Source organism: Lissotriton helveticus, chromosome 9 (genome assembly GCF_964261635.1).
Source record: "Lissotriton helveticus chromosome 9, aLisHel1.1, whole genome shotgun sequence".
NCBI lineage: Eukaryota > Metazoa > Chordata > Amphibia > Caudata > Salamandridae > Lissotriton > Lissotriton helveticus.
In genome coordinates, this window is record NC_136070.1 from 817,641,061 (window position 1) to 817,662,124 (window position 21,064).

Below are 21,064 nucleotides of genomic sequence, written 5' to 3' on the forward strand. Positions count from 1 at the left end.
GAAACAGGAATTGCGGAATATGGGACTACTGACCCTGTGGTATGAACCAGAACGGGCGTGTAAGGAGGTTTCAGGTAAATCCCTCACGAAGTCCTTTATGGATCACAAAAGTAACAATATGGCTGCATGACTCTCGAGCTGGTTCTCTGACAAAACTGGTTTTTAAAAAAAAATCTTTTTATTGAAAATTAAAGAAACAAACAAGGCAATAAACACGATACAGTAGGATATCTGTCCGAATGAGGAAGGAAAAAGCAATGCAGTAAGGTATATAAACAATATTAGGGGAGGGAAGCAGGGGAGAGACGAGCTCTAAACAAAATATGCATGATACAATACAAGGAATGGCAGGTCAGGGGGAAAGTGGAGCTTCAGGAATATCCACAAGAGGAGGAGTGCAAATGTCTCCACGGTAAATGTTCCAATGACCCCAGATCTTACCCCATTTCCTGGGTCGCCCCCGTGCCACATAGACCGTCTTCTCCCTAAACATGCACCAATCCATGTTTTCCATCAATGCCTCGACCGTGGGTGGCCTTTGGGAACCCCACAACTGCGCTATGTCTCTCTTAGCTACCATATTTCCCAGGGTCGCCCACTGCATCAGCGTTACATCATAGTCAGTTGGTTCCCAAACATTCAGGAGATAACGTCTGGCCTCGGGCTGCAGGGCAACGCCGGTAGCTTCCTTCATCTTATTGTGTATCCCAGTCCAAAAAGCAGCTACTTCAGGACACTCCCAAATTATATGCAGAAACGTCCCAAGCAGCTCACAACCACGCTTGCACAGACCATCCTCTGAATAACCCATTCTAACCAAACGGGGGCCAGTCACATAAATTCTGTGCAGGATTTTAAGCTGCACCAACCGAAGACGGGCCGAAATCGCGACCTCTTTAGGAGAAGAGACCGCAGACTGCCAATCCTCATCATCCAATTCAAGGCCCTCTCGGGTCCATACGTCCCGGAGCTGAACCAACAGATCAGTCCTATCGTTAATCAGTTTTTTGTAGATCAAGGAGATAGTACTATCTGGTACATGACCATCCAGTATTCTATCCTCAAGCGGAGAGGACTCCGGAATCTCCACACCCTCAGGAAAAACCGACTGCAAGGCATGGCGGACCTGAGCATACCGAAAATATTCCCTTTCACACAGTTGGAACTCAGCCTTCAATTCCTCAAAGGTTTTAATCTTGCCCTTAACCCAGAGGTCACTCACCTTACTAACGCCAATCATATCCCATTTCTCAAATCCTTTAGTTTTCCACAAGTTACCCAGCTCTTCGGAAGCAAAAAGCGGGGTCGCTCGGGTCAGTCGATCCTTCCAACCCATCGCACTATTTGCACAGTTCCGTACCGCAATCTTTGTAGGCCCCGAAAGCTTCCCTCCAGCCAATCTCAAATAGAGCGCTCTATAGTAATCGCCCCCCGGCAGCAACCACCTGTCCATTGCAAACGCGGGGTTCAATTCGGGACCATACATGCCATGATTAATGGCCTTCAATTGAGACACCCAGTAATATCGTTTGATGTCAGGGAGAGCGATACCACCATCATACCATGGAAGCGTCAGCTTGGCGAGGGCGATACGCGATCGCCCATCCCAGATCAACTTCCTCTGGAGACCCTCCACCGCCCGAAAATAGCTCGCAGGAATTACATCAAAGGTGTTCTGAAGAGCATACAGAAAGCGTGGCAATGACATCGTCTTAAAAAGCGCCGCACGGCCGAGCGGCGAAAGCGGCAGCTTGCGCCAGCCCAACACGTCTAGCTTCAACCGGTTTAGCGGTGGGAGCAAATTCCGTTCGTATCGGACAACCGGGTTCAACGATACATAAACCCCAAGATACTTAAAACCCGTCTGTGCAACCTGGATGGGACAACCGCGCGGCAAAAGGGGGACATCTCCCGAGAGGAGGTATAAGTAAGATTTAGTCCAGTTGATAACTAGGCCAGAATTCCTACCAAAAGAGGTGAGGACATCAAACAAAACAATTAACGATTTCCGGGGCGACGTCAGGTACAACAGTATATCATCTGCGTAGAGCGAGATACGATCTTCAAAGTCTGGGGCCCACTGAATACCCCTCATCGACGGTTCCCATCTAATCCAGGCAGCAAGGGGCTCAAGAGTAAGGGCAAACAGGAGCTGCGACAATGGACAACCCTGTCGTGTACCTCTCCCGAGAACGAAAGGCTCAGAGACCCGACCGTTCACCACAATCCGCGCCAACGGGTCCTCATTGAGGAGTCTCACCCAGCCAATGAAGCCAGGACCGAAACCAAACTGGGCAAGTACGGCCCACAAATACGGCCACTCCACAGTATGAAAAGCCATCGTGGCATCCAAGGAAGCCAAGCTGGCCGGCTCACGCAATGACGCAGTCCTCGCGAGGACACGATGCAAACGTCGCAGATTCAGGGCCGTATTCCGATGCGGGATGAAACCGGATTGATCCGGATGAATCAAGTCACTAATCACCTTTATTATAAGATTGGCCAATAATTTAGCAAGAATCTTGGATTCTGCGTTAAGGAGTGATATCGGCCTATAAGAGGCACAGCGGTCTCTTGGCTTCCCTTCCTTATGAATCACCACAATGGTCGCAAGACGCTGATCACGGGAAAGGGAGCCCCTATCTCGCGATTCTAGGAACATGTCACGAAGATACGGCGCCATTTTGTCGGGGCGCAATTTATAACGTTCAATGGGGAGGCCATTAGGACCCATCGCCTTCCCCGAACGAATGGAACGGATAGCGAGAGCCACCTCATCAGCGGTTTTACTGCATCCATCAACTCTCTATCGGAATCAGACAAACTGGGCAATGCAATGTCGCACAATAATAAATGTGAATCTTCCTCCGGCCTCTCAGATACGGGGGAGTACACTTCCTGGAAATGCTCCGCAAAACTCTGTACTATCTCCTCGGGTTCAGTCACACGCATACCATTCACTCTCTCAATCACAGGAACCACACGACTCGCCCTCTCTTTCTTATCTAACCAAGCTATCAGTTTACCCGCTTTATCCCCGACATCATATAATCGGCCCTGCTGCTCACTGCTCATGACTTTCGCAGCATCCGTCACCAAAGCCTTGTATTCAAGTTGTTTAAGACGCAAAACATGCATCTTCCCATGGGTGACGCCCAATTCCAGATCACGCTCCAGTTCGGCAATCTCTGCCTCAAGACTAACCACCTCCTCATTCTTACTCTTCTTAGCGCCAGCAATCAATGACAACGCCTGACCTCGGATGACCATATTAAAAGCTTCCCAGAGCGACACCGCCGAAGACACTGATCCCAAATTCTCAACAAAATACTGGTCAAGGGATTTGACCAACGCAGCGCGGGTCTTAGGGTTACGGAGATACCATGGATTGATCGGGGCTACTCGTCCCTCTGCACCTACACGCAACTCCATCCGAAGCCACAGCGGAGAGTGATCGGATATTCCCCGAGCCAGATGTCGAACCTCAGTAACGGAGGGGGCCTGCGCAGCTGGCATCAAGATGTAATCAATCCTGGAAAGGCTACCTGGTGCACCCGAGTGGAAAGTGTATTGGTTCTGGGCAGGATGCAGCAATCTCCAACAGTCCACCAACCCCAGTGTATCTATAAAACCGCTAAGCCAATTCTGTGATCCTATGAGGTCCCTGGGCGGGTGTCGATCTTCCCTACCAGAGACAACCGAGTTAAAATCTCCGCCCATGACCAGAGTCCCCTCAGGAAGTCCCAATACTACTCGCCCCAAGTCCGCAAAAGTTGTTGACTGTAAACCCGGGGGAACGTAAACAGAGAGCAAGGATACAGTTCTACCCTCCCACCGTCCAGTGAGAGCTACGTAGCGCCCCTATCATCCAGGACTGTTGCATCTATTTCCAAGGGGAGAGAACTCCTAACTAGGATACCCACCCCTCTGGATCCAGAGGAGAACCCCGCATGGGCAACCAGACGATACCCTCTCCGGTTCATGGCATGACAGGTGTTACCGATCAAATGTGTTTCCTGCAACAATACCACATCAGGGGAAAGCCGTTTCAATAGTTGTAGCACAACCCCTCGTTTTATCCTGTCCCCCAACCCATTCACATTCCAACTCATAAGTCTCAATCCCCTACCCCCATCCCGAAAGTGAAAGCAGATCCAACCCCCCTCGGAGCTCAGCATCCAAATCAAATGATAGAACAATACGTTGCCTTGTACGGAAACAAAACACACCCAAATGAACACCCCCCCACCCCCAAACCAAAAACCTGTTACAAACCCCCCCACCCTGCACCCCTGCGTAAGACTAAGTAGCCACCCCAACTTGCAGTGTGCCTGTCGCCCTGACATCAAACTAATCTACAAAAAGAACCCCAGAGGAGGAAAAAGTCTGACCAATCGCCCCACCACCCCCGGGTATGACACATCAAATCACACAATAGAACTGATGCTCGTGGGGCTTTGCGTTTGTGTAGAGGCGGTGGCAGCACCTCAGAACAACGCTTGAGAAGGCGAGCAGATTGCGAGGGCTCTCCTCTGCTCCCACCTTATTCCCTTTGATGCATTTGAATTGACTCGTTTTTAGCAATTTTTAAAACATTTTATACATTGCTGTGTTGAATACTGTGTGTTCTTTTAAAAACCGACCGCTACCTGTACTTCACTAATTTGGTCCCCCTCAGCCCCGTTCCACCGCGGCTTCACGTGCCGTTTGTTGTGGAGGGCTAGGACGGCCGCCATCTTTAGTGTGGGTCGGACCCTGCCGGACCAGAGTTAGCGGTCCAGCGGAGGTTGTTTTTTTTTTGCCTACAAATAGAACTGATGCTTGTGGGGCTTTGCGTTTGTGTAGAGGCGGTGGCAGCACCTCGGAACAACGCTTGAGAAGGCGAGCAGATTGCGAGGGCTCTCCTCTGCTCCCACCTTATTCCCTTTGATGCATTTGAATTGACTCGTTTTTAGCAATTTGTAAAACATTTTATACATTGCTGTGTTGAATACTGTGTGTTCTTTTAAAAACCGACCGCTACCTGCACTTCACTAATTTGGTCCCCCTCAGCCCCGTTCCACCGCGGCTTCACGTGCCGTTTGTTGTGGAGGGCTAGGACGGCCGCCATCTTTAGTGTGGGTCGGACCCTGCCGGACCAGAGTTAGCGGTCCAGCGGAGGCTGGGTTTTTTTTGCCTACAAATAGCCATGCCCTTTAAGACGCGCAGCGGCCACGCGCAGCGGGCGCGCCGTCTGCGCGCCGAAGGAGCGCCAAAGGAGGGCCCGTCTGTGCCCGTCCGTGTCCCGGACGCGGCCAGCGCCAGCCCCCCTGTCGGTGCACCTCTAATACCCCACAGAACCAGGACTCCCTACTCCTGTGAGTACCTATTGGCACTTAAATTGGCTTCCTGCCCCTGCAGTAACACATGGGAAGCAGCTGGCGATCCCTTGCGGGTCTGTCAAGCTTGCAACTTTTGCTATCAGCCCACTCTCTCATCCCCAACTCAGCTCCCCGGCGATCCGTCACTTATTCGGGCAGGCCTGATCAATGCCAGATCACTGGTTAAGCACTCTGAGGACATTTTTGAAATACTGAGTGACAACCAGTTTGATCTCCTCTTTGTCACTGAAACCTGGCTAAATGAGACATGCGGACCGGTGGTCGAATTTGCCATCCCACGGGGTTTCAAAATTGCCAGGAACGACCGCCCATTAGGCAGAGGTGGTGGCCTAGCAGCCATATTCAGAGAACAATGGACTCTCTCTCTAGAACCCCAAGGCCCCCCAGCGGATGCTGAGATATTGCACTTCTCACTTTCACTTGGGGCGCACTTCACTCTAGGGGGTACCCTGATCTACCGACCACCAGGCCATGTTGGTAGATTCCTAAGTACATTGGAGGACATAGTAGTCCCACGGGCATTGAGATACTCCAGATACCTTCTTCTGGGGGATTTCAATATACATGTGGATAATCTGGACCTCCCTGACACGTCCCGCCCAAGTGAAGCTCTTGCCATGGCCCAGCTCAAACAATGGGTTAAAACTCCCACTCACTCAGGTGGACATGTCCTCGATTTGGTCTGCACTAATTTCGACATTAATCTATCCAATCCCGAAATTGTGCCCTGGTCCGACCACATGCTGATTAGATTTTCTTGGACCCTGACACGCCCGGCCAAGACTAACGACTCAACTGCTCATAAACAAAAAATCACTGTAGAGATCATGTCTGAACATCTTGACACCTCCCGCCCCACTCTACCTATGGAAATTGAGTCGGCCGTTAGCACATTTAATTCCTGGATAGAAGGTGGGTCGGCCGCATCAATAAAAACAGGTCGGGTTTGCCGACTGCGCACCACTCCTTCTAAACCCTGGTTCACCCCTACCCTCCGTGATCTTAAGTCAGGTTGTAAAAAACTTGAACGGACATGGAGACAAGCCTATCTCCCCGAGGCTAAAAAGAACCTAAGGACGGCGCAAAAGAAATATTATGCGGCGATCAGATCCGCAAAAAGCCAATATTTCGAAGGGCGCATAACTAATGCCAATAACAATAGCAAAGAAATCTTTGCTATAGTGAAAAGTTTCACCTCACCCTGCGCTGCCCAACCCATACTTGCCTCCACGGAGAAATGGTGCGAAGAACTCTCCGTTTTCTTCGTTGACAAAATCTCCAAAATCCAGGACGATCTACTTACTGTATGCAACAGTTTTCCACCCACACTGGTCATACCGTCTCCTGTGTTACCTACCCCCACGGAACGGTTTCACCAGTTCACCCCAGCAGAAAACACGGACATTGTCAGTATCCTCACCTCCCTACATTCAGGATCCCCTTCTGACCCTTGTCCTGCCAGAGTGCTTGCACGTCTCGCAGACACAGTTGGCAATGAGGTAACGCATATTATCAATTGCTCTTTCCTCACTGCCACGGTCCCGACCTGTTGGAAGCAAGCAAAATTGCTCCCACTTCTAAAGAAAAATGGATCAGATCCTGCTATCCCTGCTAATTTCCGGCCTATATCATTGCTGCCGGCTCTAGCAAAAGTATGTGAAAAGGTCGCCTTCACTCAGCTAGACAAATTCGTCGAAAATTCCCAGGCTCTTCATCCAGCACAGTCAGGCTTTAGAGCAGCCTATAGTACGGAGACGGCGTTGGTGGAAATGTCCGAGGCCATCCGGGAGTGTTTGGACGAAGGTGGCAGAGCGGCTCTGATTTTACTAGACCTCTCTGCCGCCTTCGATACTGTCCCTCACTCCCTTCTGCTTACCAGACTAGCGGACATAGGCATCACAGGCTCTGCCCTTGACGGGTTAACGTCTATTTTGGACAACAGATTCCAACAAGTCTGTATGCCGCCTTTCGCCTCCCCCCCCAAGAAACTTGCAACGGGTGTACCCCAGGGCTCTACCCTTAGCCCCCTGCTTTTTAATATATATCTAACCCCGCTCATTTACCTCGCTGAACAACTGGGAGCAAAAATAATGGCCTACGCTGACGACACTCAACTCCTGTTCACGTGGCCCAAAAACAACCTGGATACATCTGGAGCCCAAACCTGCTTGTCATCTGTCTTTCGCTGGCTTGCCCTCGCACAATTAAAATGCAACGAAAGCAAATCTGAAATTCTGCTATATGGCTCCTTTCCAGATAACTTCGGCAATTCTCTTTGGCCGGCCGATTTACCTTGCCCCAAATCCATCGGAGGCCCTGCTAAAAATCTTGGAGTCTGGTTTAACAATGACCTCAGATTCGAGGATCATTTAAAAAAACTCACCGGGATCTGCTTTTCTACACTTAAAACTTTACGCAGGTTCTTTCCACTCCTTCTGAGAGCGGCCAAAGAGACCGTCATCCGTGCCCTTATATTATCCAGACTGGATTACGCAAATGGCCTCTTCTGCGGCCTTCCTGCCTATCTGATCCATCGCCTCCAAGTTATACAAAATGCCGCTGTACGGCTTTTGTTTAATATCCCAAAAAGTTCAAGTGTCCGTCAACCTCTCCGCACCCTACATTGGCTCCCGATTGCCCACAGGATTTTATTCAAAATCCTTGTCCTCGCCTATCGAGCTGTCCACCAAGCTGGTCCAGTTTACCTGCGGAAAAGATTCTCCATATATGTTCCCAACCGCCCCCTCAGATCAGCTAATCTGCACCAAATGACTGTCCCAAAATTCAAATACAGCAGGCTCGGCGGCCAATCCATCTCAGTCAGAGCGGCGAGAGCATGGAACACCCTCCCGCAGCAGTTAAGAACAGCTCCATCCATCATTCTGTTCAAGAAGGGATTGAAGACCCACCTCTTCAACATCACTGTATAGAGTCCCCCTCTGCCTTGCCTCTCACTTCCTTCGCGCCAGGATACTATTTTCTTAGTAACAGAGCGCGCTATAAAAGCCTATAATAATAATAATAATAATAATAAATAATAAAAAAGTCATCGAACCACAGTCAGGCTATCAGCAAGTTCAGAGACTGGAAACGATGCTCCTATTCCTGCTCCATCGGTCCGCCCTCCGCTCCTCCAGAATGTTCCTCCCGGCCACGTTGGTGAGGCAAAGTGTCGAGCCAGTCTCCCACCACCTCTGGACGATCAAAGAAATATGTCCGTTCCTCGAATTCAATGCGCAACTTGGCTGGAAAAAGCATTGCGTATTTCAGTCCCATCTCCCTCAGTCGTCGTTTAACACCCAGAAATCCTAGTCTTTGCTTTTGGACTGTCTGTGTAAAGTCCGGGTAGAAACTTACAGTGGTGTTTTCGTATTTCATGGGTCCACCCACCCGCGAGGCCTGCAGGATAGCGTCTCTATCTCTAAAGTTAAAGATTCTGGCGATGATGGGCCGCGGCGGGGCAACTAACTTCGGTTTACCACCCGGTACTCTGTGGGCGCGTTCAACTGCAAAGAACTTGCTCAGTCCTTTAGGTGCAAGGTGCTTAATTATAAGATCTTCAACAAAGAGATCAGCCGCCGGATCCTCCGACTTCTCCGGGACCCCAATAATGCGTACATTGTTACGCCGGGCCCTACTTTCAAAGTCCTCCAACCGGTGGGCAAAAAGATCATTGGAGGTTCGCAGGTTGCGGACCTCCGTCTGCAAGTCGGACACATCACCCGTCAGGCTGGAAGTCTTCAGATCTAAAGATTTGACCTTCTCATCAGTTTTCGATAAATCCGTGTGGATCAAATTGACATCGATCGAAACAGTGTCCAGCTTGTGGGCAAGAGTCTCAAATTGTTGGCCGATGGAGGCCTTCATCCCGTCAAGGCTGCCCACGACGTCTTGCAAAGTCAATTCCGCTGATGAGGCCGGGTACTCCCCAGTACCTTTAAGTGATCTACTCGGTCCGCTGGGGGATCCTTTAGATTGGGCATACTGATCCATGTTGTTTGCTTGGGTATAACCACCTCGCCGAGTGGTCTTGGACTTTTGCTTGTCTCCATCAAGTCTGGCCGCTATCACGGATAAGGAGACCCCCAGAAGCAGTGGGCAATGAGTGAAGATGGCCGCACCGGGAACCGCCACCAAACTATCAGCGGCAACCAGAGGGCACAGTCCGTCCAGGCCCAGTATACACACTCAGGACAGCACTCATGAACGACGTGCAGTCCAATAGCTTTCTGCTCGCATAGGCACGCTCTCAGACAGGATCAGACTGGAGCCTCAAAAGCGAAAGTGAAAGTCCAAATCAGTACGACAGTCCCTATCCCCTGAGGCCGCTGTTGTTCAACTTCTGCCCGGGCACCATGCCAACTCGAGCCCCGGGCAACTCCGAGGGGCAGGACGCAATATTCAAATCGTTGTTATTCCGGTTCCGGAGGTCCGATTCAAATTTGGACAACGGATACCGCCTCAGCTATGGCTCATCTTCAATAACCCGTCAACGTAATCAGGATTATTGTCAGGATAGATGCGGGAGGTTGCGAGGGTCTCGGGAGCCCTGTGCTCACGCTGCCATCTTGGTTGCGCGCGAAGCTCCTCCCCGACAAAACAGTTTTTAACTGTTGTAGTTCTATCTAGGACCCTAAATTCGATAGTCCTGATTTATGCCCTTATGTGGTTATAATAAATAATATCCTTATAAAGGCATAAGAATCATATCCATATTTAGTCATAGCCCATGCTGCCCAAATTAAGCAAGGCTACTTCCCCAGGCTCCTAGAAAGTACAACGAGTTCTGTAAACAAATCAAACCTCCAGCAACCTGGGAATTCCCCATTGCTTCTGTTTTGATTTCGTCCTAGAACTCCTGTGAGCACTCTCTTTTTGCCAGATCTAGTTATATAATTCACTCATCCTTAATACTTTGATGGTGTTCTGGGGTATTCTAGCAAGCAGTTCCGTCTTTTATATACCTGTATCTTTCTTTCCATCTTTTTGTTGTTAGTTTTTTCACCCTTTGTTGTTGTTTCATCGTTTCATTGATACTAAATCTAGTTATCGTATCTATTATGGCCACACTTAAATCTCATGGCTTTAGTGACGAAGAATTTGCCTCTATGGTAGGTTCTTCGGTAAGTTTTGATACCAGAAACACATCAAATAATGAGCAATGTGAAGATCTACTAAAACTATTGGCCCTTAAAAAGAAAAGTAAAAGAACTGAGTTACATGGAAAATTTATTCTAGACTATTTAAAAGCAGGAGTTATCCCACAGGGTCTCCAGATAAAAAACATCCCTGGTTTATTTATCCACTTAAAGCACTTTCTTGAACGTTGGTCCCTCATTTCTAACAGATGCTCGAGGGACCACATGATGCTTATAGTGGAAACGGTCAGAGAGGTCCTAGATGAATTAGCGAAAGAAATTTCAGAGCTTGAGGACAAGATCAAAAACTCTACAATAATCACCGATATCAAAAAAAAGTTAGAAGATGTAGAGATGGACCTTAATTCATATAGTGACTATCTGTTTAAACGCAAAATGGATAAATTACAGAAAGATTTACGCTTTTTTAGTATGGAAAAAGTATATCCATACCTGGCCAATAATTTCTATGCCCAAGTAAGTGATAATGACCTAGAATATAACACCCCTTTAGATCCAAGATCAAAAAACTATTCTACTTTTTCCAACTCCTCGGATTCAGGAAGTAACTCAAGTATACCATCTTTTCAACCGAGGGGTAATCGTTTCAGATCCAATCAAGGGTATAGACCTTTTTTAGGGAGACGTCAACCGAGAAGAAATTGGAGAACGAATTATCGATCCCAATATCGGCCACAACAACAATATCAATACAACCAACAATATCCACCACAAGAACAATATCCACCGAATCAACCATATCAACCACAGGGTCCCTATCAGCCCCAATTCCAGGACAATCAGCAGAATACGGAGAGATACCTAGAAACGAGAAATGCAAGGTATTGGAGACAATGAACACAATACCTATTTTCAATCTGAGTAGCCATAATACCAACTCAGCGACTCTTGCAGTACTCTCGAAAGGTCTCTCGTTTGTCCCCCACTCTGGTTTGAATAAGTTCGAACTATTTAATGATATGATGAGTTTTTTCCGGAAAATACGATTAAAAAACTTTTTCTCCCATCAAGAATGTGAATTACCAGAACCTAATAGATCTGGTTTGTCACCGAAATCGATTTTACTCCGTCTCTGGATCAAGTTGATCCGGAAATAGGAATTTTTGAAAAAATTGTTACCTCCAAATTACAAAACATCACTAAGTATATACCACACACCCCCTACAATATCTCTACTGATGAACACAAAGCATTACTACAACTGAAAGAATCAACTCAAACAATTGTGAAAAGTTGTGATAAGGGAGGGGGCATAGCCATTTTCGATACCACCAACTATATCGAAAAAATGGTAAACATGCTTAGTGATACAAAATACTATTCTAGAATCACTAAAGATCCAACAAGTATCATCAAAAACAAAATCACCAGATTAATCTCCAAAGCTTTAGGTAATGGAGATATCTGTCAGAAAGAGCATGACTATATGAATATAGGAAATCCGAAAATGGCTAGCATATATGGGATCCCCAAAGTTCACAAGAACGAACAAGATCCCCCCCTTCGTCCGATAGTTACAACCATCGGAAGTGTGACAGAACCCATCTCAAAGTATATAGATGCTATCTTGCGCCCACATATAGAGAAAATTCCAGGTCATATTAAAGATACCAGACATGTAATTACTCAGTTTGAAGGCACCTCGTTCAATGCTCATCGTCAGTGGATGGTAACACTGGACGTAGAGAGCCTTTACTCTAATATTCCCTGTGAAGGGGCGATGGAAGCCACTAAGTGGTTCATTGAGTCCTTTAACATCGACTGCAATATGTCATTTATTCTGGACTGCCTCCAAATTATTTTGGACAATAACATTTTTGAATTTGCGGGGCAACTCTACAAGCAAATCAGAGGAGTCAGTATGGGCGCTTCGTGTGCACCCACAATTGCTAACATCTATGTAGCCTTATTTGAGGAGAAGTTTATTTTCAATGAGGTTGCACCTTTTTTTGAATCGATTTTTTATTGGTCACGTTTTATTGATGATATCATTTTCATTTGGGATGACAACGAGGATGTTCTACAAGAATTTGTGTCTTGGTTGAATGCCTGTGATCCCAATTTAAAATTCACTGAGAAAATGAGTAACTCAGAAATTGAGTTTTTGGATTTGAATATCAAACATCATGAAGGAAAGCTGATCATGGACCTTTTTACTAAACCAACAGCACGTAACACTCTCCTTCATTACAGTAGTTTCCACCCCTCATCACAAAAAGACAGCATTCCCTTCAGTCAATTTCTGAGACTGAGGAGGAATTGTACCAGATTGACAGACTATGACCAGAGGGCTACTGTAATGAAGGAGAAGTTTTTAGAACGCGGTTATCCGCACAGATTGATACGGGACTCTTTCAAAAGAGCTAGGTATTATGACCGTCAACATCTCCTTACAGGCACCAATGTTAAACGGGATGCCAGTTTAGTCTTCGTAACTAGGCACTCCATGTTGAATAAACAAATCCAACAAATTCTGTATGCGAATTGGCATATCCTTAATGTCAACAAAAGCGGAAATGAGATTATAAATAAACCTCTTTTTGCTTACAAGAAAAACAAAAATATCAAGGATATAGTGGTCAGATCAAGGATGCCTTCTCAGAAGGCCATAAGCCAAAGAGATATCATCACTGGGGCTCCAGTGATTGGAAATCATAGGTGTGGAATTTGTAAAATTTGCCCACTAACGATTGAAACTGCAGAATTCACGTTCAACAATATAACTATTCCCCTGTTAACCATGACAAATTGTAAAACTACCAACATTATTTACCTTTTAATCTGTCCTTGCAATAAAGGATATGTTGGTGAGTCCTCGCGTTCTGTATGTACAAGAATCACGGAACATAAGTCAGCGATTCGCACACGAAAAATAAATGCCCCTCTAGTGTCACACTATTTAGATAAGGACCATAAACCTGAAGATATCCAGTGGTTAGTTTTAGAAAAAATTGTAGCTAAAGCAGGCATTAACATAGACAAAATTCGTCGCAAACGCGAAGTGTTTTGGATTTTCACTTTGGACACTTTTAAATCAGGCCTTAATTCCGAAATTCCATGGCAGCAAGCAATCCTCTAACAATATTGTCAGGGTATGATTCCAAATATAGCTATGTACTTAAAACTACGGAGTTCCACTATGTGACCCTTTTTGACGATCTGGTGTCACATTCATGGTGATTAATATCATAAATATAGTGGTTGATCCAGTGACGACAATGTCCATCACGCACTAAGTTGATGCATAGAATATATATGCCACTTCATCCAAACATTAAATATCGTTTGGTTATAAACATATCCTGTTTAATTCATGTTTATGTAAAAAAATAAGGGTAATGTTTTGTCAGCTAAAATATGTGGCTTTCAGACATTATTTTCATTCGAATTAAGCGATATATCTTGTTTTGTGATATTATTACCAAAAGACAAATAAAAGTCTCTTTTTTTCAGCTGCTCCGGTGGGTTTATATGCTATAACTTAAATCCCTGAGCAGTCTGTTTTCGATATCTTGTGTTAGGGAGTAGGACTCGTGACTCATTTGTTAGATGTCATCGAGCCGCGCCCTCTTGCAATTGGTAACAGCTGTCAGGTATGCAGTGCGGGCTAATGAGAGCGCGCTTTTTTGTATATATAGCCGGAAATCACACAGTTTGTTTAGATCGCGGATATCAGAAGCACCGACCGATCAGAACCCCTGTTTGAGCGCATGAGAGTCTAAAGGCGAAGGTAGGCTTTAAATGCGAGCGAAACCCTTTCCGGCCGGATAAGATTTTGGCTTCAGATAAAGGATTAGGTTTGATTCCATTGTATCCGTTTTTTTGCTTAGGTTATGGGAAGCCTGTCCCACGGGATCCAATATTTGGCGGATTCACCAACATCAATACGCCAAGGTAATAGAACACATAGACAGGATAAGAGTGGCTATCTAAATTACGGTTATGTTTAATATAATAGTGGCTTCTCTTCATTTCCTTTACAGTGTTTAAACATTAAAATATTCAGCATATGTATCGGCGTCACTGCGTCAAGGTAATGGCTTCAAGGGACAGGAATAGAGAGGCTTTTTTCTTTATTACTATGTGTAGTATAATGGTGTCGTTCTATTTTTTAGTGATTATTCATTACTGAGAAACTGATTACGACATCTGACAGTGGCGTTTGGAATACGTTTAGAAAAATAGGATGCTGCCATGAAAGATTTCAAATAATAATTTTTGGATATTTGAGGTAGGAACTTATCGCCTGCAAAGTGCCCTTATGGGACCTTTTTAGATAAAATACATGTGGTCATCTAGCCATATTTACAATGATTTACTATTGGCGTCATCTATATGTATGTTATGTTCTCCTACTTTGAATACAAAATTGGAGTATAATTTTTTATATAATTGCCGCCCTGTTAAAATTACGACCTTTGTGAGGCAATTAGGATATATACTGTTAGGATATCCCTCTGGTGCACAATTTGTAATTGTATTTACATTGCTGTTCGGACTAGATCTTATTTGATAAAGATGGGGTCTGTGTTATAATAATAATAATCTGCCATAGGTTTTACCGCAGTAAACTTATAGAGTGTGAACAGACTCTAAATTAAAATAAAGGAAAGGTGAAATGACATATAAATAGTAATCTCTTTTGCTCTCATTACTTCAGAATCAGGCTACTGGAACAAAGATCTAAAAGACACGTTTTTATCACCAAATGACCAGATTTATTAAAATCAACACGTGACTAAGTGCGCTGAAAGTCATCTTGCAGAAATAAATCAGGTATATTTTCAATGTAGGGCAGTTAAGAGAGTATTTAAATAGTATATGGTAAAACATTAGTATCTAATAAAGATCGCATGTCTACTTTTCAGCATATCAGACTCGATATAAAAACGAAATAAAAGCTGTCGCCATAGGAAGCGAAGTCTCTCGCTTATAGATTCGACACCTTGACAATTATGTAAGTAAAATGTGTGAATCCTATTTTATTAGTAAGGCTAACTTTAGGGTGAGTGTATAGGTACTTTTTCTATATCCACATCTATCTTGTTTTCTAGATTCTCTTCTCTCTCTGAAGCACCATTCTATAGTATGGAGCTGTTGGTCTGGGAACCCTTCAGAAAAACTATCATAGTTAGGAGTGCAATAAAAATGTATATGCTATAAGTGACAATGCTTTTATATAAGTATATTGAGTTTAGCCAATATTGATAAATGATCACCCATAATGTAACCTAGCAGGTATAAAGTAAATAACTAGATGGTCTGGCTTTAAATTAATTTGAGTGGTTGCACTAAGATGTTAACACTATATATATATATATGCATCTGTACTATAAATGTTATAGACCCTCGAATACAGAAACTGAATTTGTATTGTAAATAATTGAAATTAATGTGTATGTATGAGTTGTTGATATATTTTTTCTGTCTTTGTTTTGTTTGTTTAGGTTATATCACTTTTTCTATTTTATATAAAATGTACGAATGACGGTCACCTGACGAAGGCCTTGGGCCGAAACGCGCGTAGTTCTATTCAACCGCATTGCCTTCATCAATTATTCCAACGACTGAATATCTCGTATATCACTGGGTTTATCTGTTTTTTGAAATTGTGGATATGTAATTTTTCTGTTTTCACTTATTGTCTTTGTATGTCTTTAGTTGTAAATAATCCATTCTTTGCCTTAGTTTGAACATTTTGTATTATATATAAATGTTTTTTAAATGTGAAAAATGAAATGAACAAGTAAATGAAATGTAAACAAAAGACAAAAATAACAAGAAAACATACAATAATCAAAATAAAAAGATTGAAGAATTTTTGTATAAACTCACTGTTTCAGCACACGTTTATTTGAATGTTGTGGAGGGTCTATCACTATGTTCAGATTCTGATCTAGGGATTATCGATGCCCTTGGAGTTTGCTACACTTTTTTTCTCTACATAGCACTCTAAGAATGGCCAGTTCTTAGTGTCATCTTCATTGACGTCTTATGTCCAACCTTACGTCAAAACCCGGCACCTTTCAGGTATAAATATACCAACGTTGCCTTAAGCAAACACACGGTGGTGGTTTTGGAGCAGAGCGGCTATCTACTTGCTCGAGAGCCCAGCTGATGCGAGAGCCCACGGACGCCGCCCCTCCTCTTTGACGCACTGAGAGAGACGCTGTCTTTTCTCCTGCCGAGAAATCCAGCTCCGGTGTTTCCAGATACCCTCGCGGGTTACTGGGATATCGAGTCCTGAGAGAGAGATACCAGACCTCCTGCTTTCTAATATCCAGGTACGGAGCTGACTAAACCCTTTAAGAGAATTCTTGATTCAGATTCCTTGACAAAACCAACTTAACTTAAACTGCTACTTACTTACTCCTTCCCACATATTAGGCTTAGGTCAGGTACACCGGGGTAGGCGTATTTAGAAGCACCAGTTGAGTACGTTAGTCAATGTATATTTGTATGTATATATTTTATCTATTTTAAAGAAACATATGGCTAAGAAACCATATCAATGCTTTTGCAGTATTATTTCATAATACTCCTTTTACTGTCCGCACTTTACTTTATGCTAAGTATTGCAATTGTGGCAATTCATTTCTCTTGCATGAGAAAGAAGACTGCTCAATAAATAACACCTTTAATTGAAAACGCCCGTCTCTCTTTTCTCTGCACTCTGGTGAAACTAAGTATGCACACTTGACTGAGTGAAATAGCTGTCTATTGTTTTCACACGACTCTAGATATACACTCTTATTCTGAGGGAGCAAAGTTGTCATGTTTTATGGTTGTCAGAAGCTAATCCCTTCTGTCTATCCAGGGAGGTTAAACTCCTCCTCGTTTATTCGAGAAAGTTTCTAGTGACCTTTGAGCTAGCTGGCAAACCTTAAGCCTAATATAGTCAGTAGAGACCTAGTCGACCTCAGTCCTACGTCTACACTGCTGAATATATTATTCCAATGCGCAGAGCCTATTGGGAATATAGGAACTACACTACATGGCGGCCAACGTTTGGTAAGGCAATAAATCTAACGCAAGACGTTAGAGTAACTCAGTCGTGCTTTTTCACACAGAACCCTTTTCCCGTAAATACTCCAAAAGACGTCTGGAGTGGGTAAAAGGTTAAAATTCGCCAGAACTTAGTAGGAAGAGATTCCTGTGTAAAGTTTTTGGTTTAGTCAACGTTGAATGATACAGTTTTCCAAAATATTGTGCACCTAATCTTTGTTTCCTTGAAACTTGATCTGCAACAAAAACCTTTCTGTCAGTAAAAATGGTAGAAAGTGAAGACGAAAGGGAGACAGCTAGAATAGCAGCTCAACTCCTAGCGGATGACACGAGTCTCCAAGACAATGACCCGAATATTATACTCATTCCGGTAAACATAAGAAAAACTATAACTCTTAAACTTATAGAAAATGGACTGACATCACGAGGTGGTATAGTCATATTCGTGATAGAGGCCCATGAATATCGGCAGACAGAGGTATTCTATTCATGGATAAACTTTCCAGCAGCAAACGCTGTAACACACTAATTCCACTATTACAAAATAGAGGAACCCCCGCATGTATACACTCCGTTCGAGGAGATTGAAATCCCATTAAATTACCAAGAGCACCTGCTCTGGTTTAAAGGCGCCCTAAAACATAATAATCACATCACCAGGCTCGGTCCACTAGGTAGACCAGGAGCAACGTGGCCGGTTCTAGCCAGCTACACACCACATCCAAACATCGAAAAAATGTCAGTACCAGAACTTTTAGCACAGCTAAAACAACTGATTAAAATACATAGACAATTAGTGCAATATGTAATGCGGACTACAACGGTCCAACCAGCAATTAACATTCCACAGCTGACCCCTCATCAGGGGAACACAAACAAAATAACACCACAGAACATACAATCCTGTCTTGGTAAAACACCCGCAAAACGGGAACAAATTCCATCTGTTTAGCACAAAAAATCACTCAAATAGAGGCAGTATTTCCAGATACTACACCTACTGAGAAACACAGAATGCTGACTATCTGTCTTCCAATGGGGATCGCACCACATGTGGAGGACTGTGACACTTGGGGCACAGTCTTTGCTTCCATTTACACAAAAACACATGGTGTTCCGTCCTTGGCGTTAATACCAGATCTGCTAAGACAGATTCAAAATGAATACGGTCCAGAACCTGCTTTAACTCTGGGTATGAAATTACTGAAAGACTTCAAGCAGGTCTCGGCTATATTATTAGCCAACATAAAAGGAGAAGCAGCATCTGTGGCGATCCGCCAGAAATTGAAAGAAACAGATATAGCAGAACAGCATTTGAACTTGCCAGAATCATAGAAAAGTCCTATGAAGAACTAGGTAGAGATAGTTTGGGTGGGAAACCAGTAAAACCCCAACTAACTGAAAATCCTGAAAAAATATTGTTTAAAAATAATCTAAATACTCCAAAAAAGAGTTGGGATGGAAATAAACAATCCACTCCCAAAGAAAAAAGATTCCAGTCCAGAGGAAGGTCTCCTCAACGAAGAGAAAGATCTCCTGACCGAGGAAACAAGATACAACCTTAGAAATAGGGATAATTTGAAAAAACCTGATAGATATCAAGATATTGATACACGTCCCTCTCGATCTTTTCAGACTTCCTCACAGAAATCGGAAAGAAGAGGACGGTCAGAACACAGGGAAGAGCACGTCAAGTCCAAAGACAAGGAACCTGCTCATCAAAGTAAAAAATTACAATTTCCCAGAAAGAAGGTAGCCAGTATTAAAATAATTAAACATGCCGAGGATACTGAGGACACAACTGGAAAACAGAGAGTGGGCCCAGACAATGCTAGACAGCGCAGCAGAAGTGACCATAGCTCGCAAGATCTTGATGAATCTTCTGGAGACAGTGGACATGAATAAATACATTCAGGTGGAAACTGCAGATACCAGAGTTAGCCAACCTCATAAAATATACGAAATAACACTGCATATAGAGGGAGATAAGACTAGGAAAGTAAGAGGTCTCTTTTGGGATAACCTTTCGAAAGGCTATGACATCCTTTTAGCTGAGAAAGACTGGCCACCAGAGTTTGTCAGGGAGTGCCCTCATGGCGAAGAAATGATTATGCCTGCCTTCTCAAATCATATTCCAATTCATAGAAAATATACATATGCAAGAAAATGGGCAGTAGCCCAAGCTCCTGCATTATACAAAAATCATGTAGGATGGGATGAGGACTCTCCTCCTCACAAAATCCAGTTAAAATGTCAACCCACTGCCCAAAGGCAGTACCCAATTAAACAAGAAGCTAAAAAGCAAGTCAGGGAGATCTTAGATCAACTTGAATACCAAAGGGTGATTGAAACATGCACCTCTCAAATGAACAATCCTTTGTTTCCTGTCTACAAGCCAGACGATTCAGATCGTCTAGTTTTGGACTACAGACAACTTAACTCATGTTGCAAAACATTTGCAGTACAAAACTCACACAGTGCAGCACTAATGAATAACATCGTGCGCAAAAAATACAAAACGACATTAGACATCTCTAATGGATTCTTTTGTCAAAACATTGCACCTGAAAGCAGGTATTTGACCGCTTTCTCAATAATGGGGTCACAGAAAATGTCTGTCGACTCCCACAGGGATTCAAGAATAGCCCAGGATTATTCTCAGCAAGAGTAACAGAGTTACTACAAATATATGATGATGAGGCATTATCCTATGTCGATGACATCTATCTAACAGATGATGACCTGGATACTCACTTGAAAAGAGTAAACACCATAATACTTGGGTTTGCAGCTGAGGGTTACAAATTAAACTTTAAAAAGTCACAAATTGCCCATCTAACTGTCCTGTTTTTAGGATATGAATTATCAAGTGAAGGCAAAAGCCTAGCAGACAACTTCTTAGAGAAGTGCGCTGTACTCCAAGCACCTAAAACGCTGAAGAACTTACAATCAATTCTAGGTTTCCTGAATTTCGGAAGAACATACATTCTAAATTATGCAGAGAGGGTTAAACCTCTCTAAGAATTAATAAAACCTGATTTCAAACCAATCAATTGGACTCAAAAACACCCAGAAATTTTAAGATCATTGCAAGCAGACATGTTAGCTAAAACAAAATTGCAAACACGCGAAAACATACGCAACCTTGTAATCCGAGTCATCCCAGGAAGATGCGATTCACGTACCTGACCTCTAATGAGGGAGAAACGGTACCAATAACATACAAATCACACTTGTACACACAAGCTGAAAAAACATTCAGTCTTACAGAAAACATTGTAAATGCGGTTCAAACTGCTGTAGCAAAAGAAAGAGCCCAAGCACAAGGCAAAAGGATAACTGTTTTAACAGCAGAATCAGTCTTTGAGGCATTAACAAGCCCACGCAATATGACTAAGGTGGCATTAGATCCAAAATGGATCGAATGGGAAAATTCTCTTGCTACAGAAAACGTGAAATACTATTTTGACCCGAACATGAAAAAACTAGAAAATCTAGAATATGAAGAAGAATATCCTC

General features: G+C 43.9%; 2 long non-coding RNA genes across 2 annotated transcripts in view; both read left to right on the forward strand.

Moving 5' to 3' along the window:
- LOC144782997 (uncharacterized) overlaps positions 1–21,064 on the forward strand; it is a 242,671-nt gene that overhangs the window by 49,197 nt on the left and 172,410 nt on the right. The window lies entirely within an intron of this gene.
- LOC144782994 (uncharacterized) lies at positions 14,384–16,400 on the forward strand. Its single transcript, XR_013601352.1, has 4 exons — positions 14,384–14,771; positions 15,201–15,316; positions 15,409–15,497; positions 15,988–16,400. It is a non-coding gene; the product is annotated as an uncharacterized LOC144782994 (long non-coding RNA).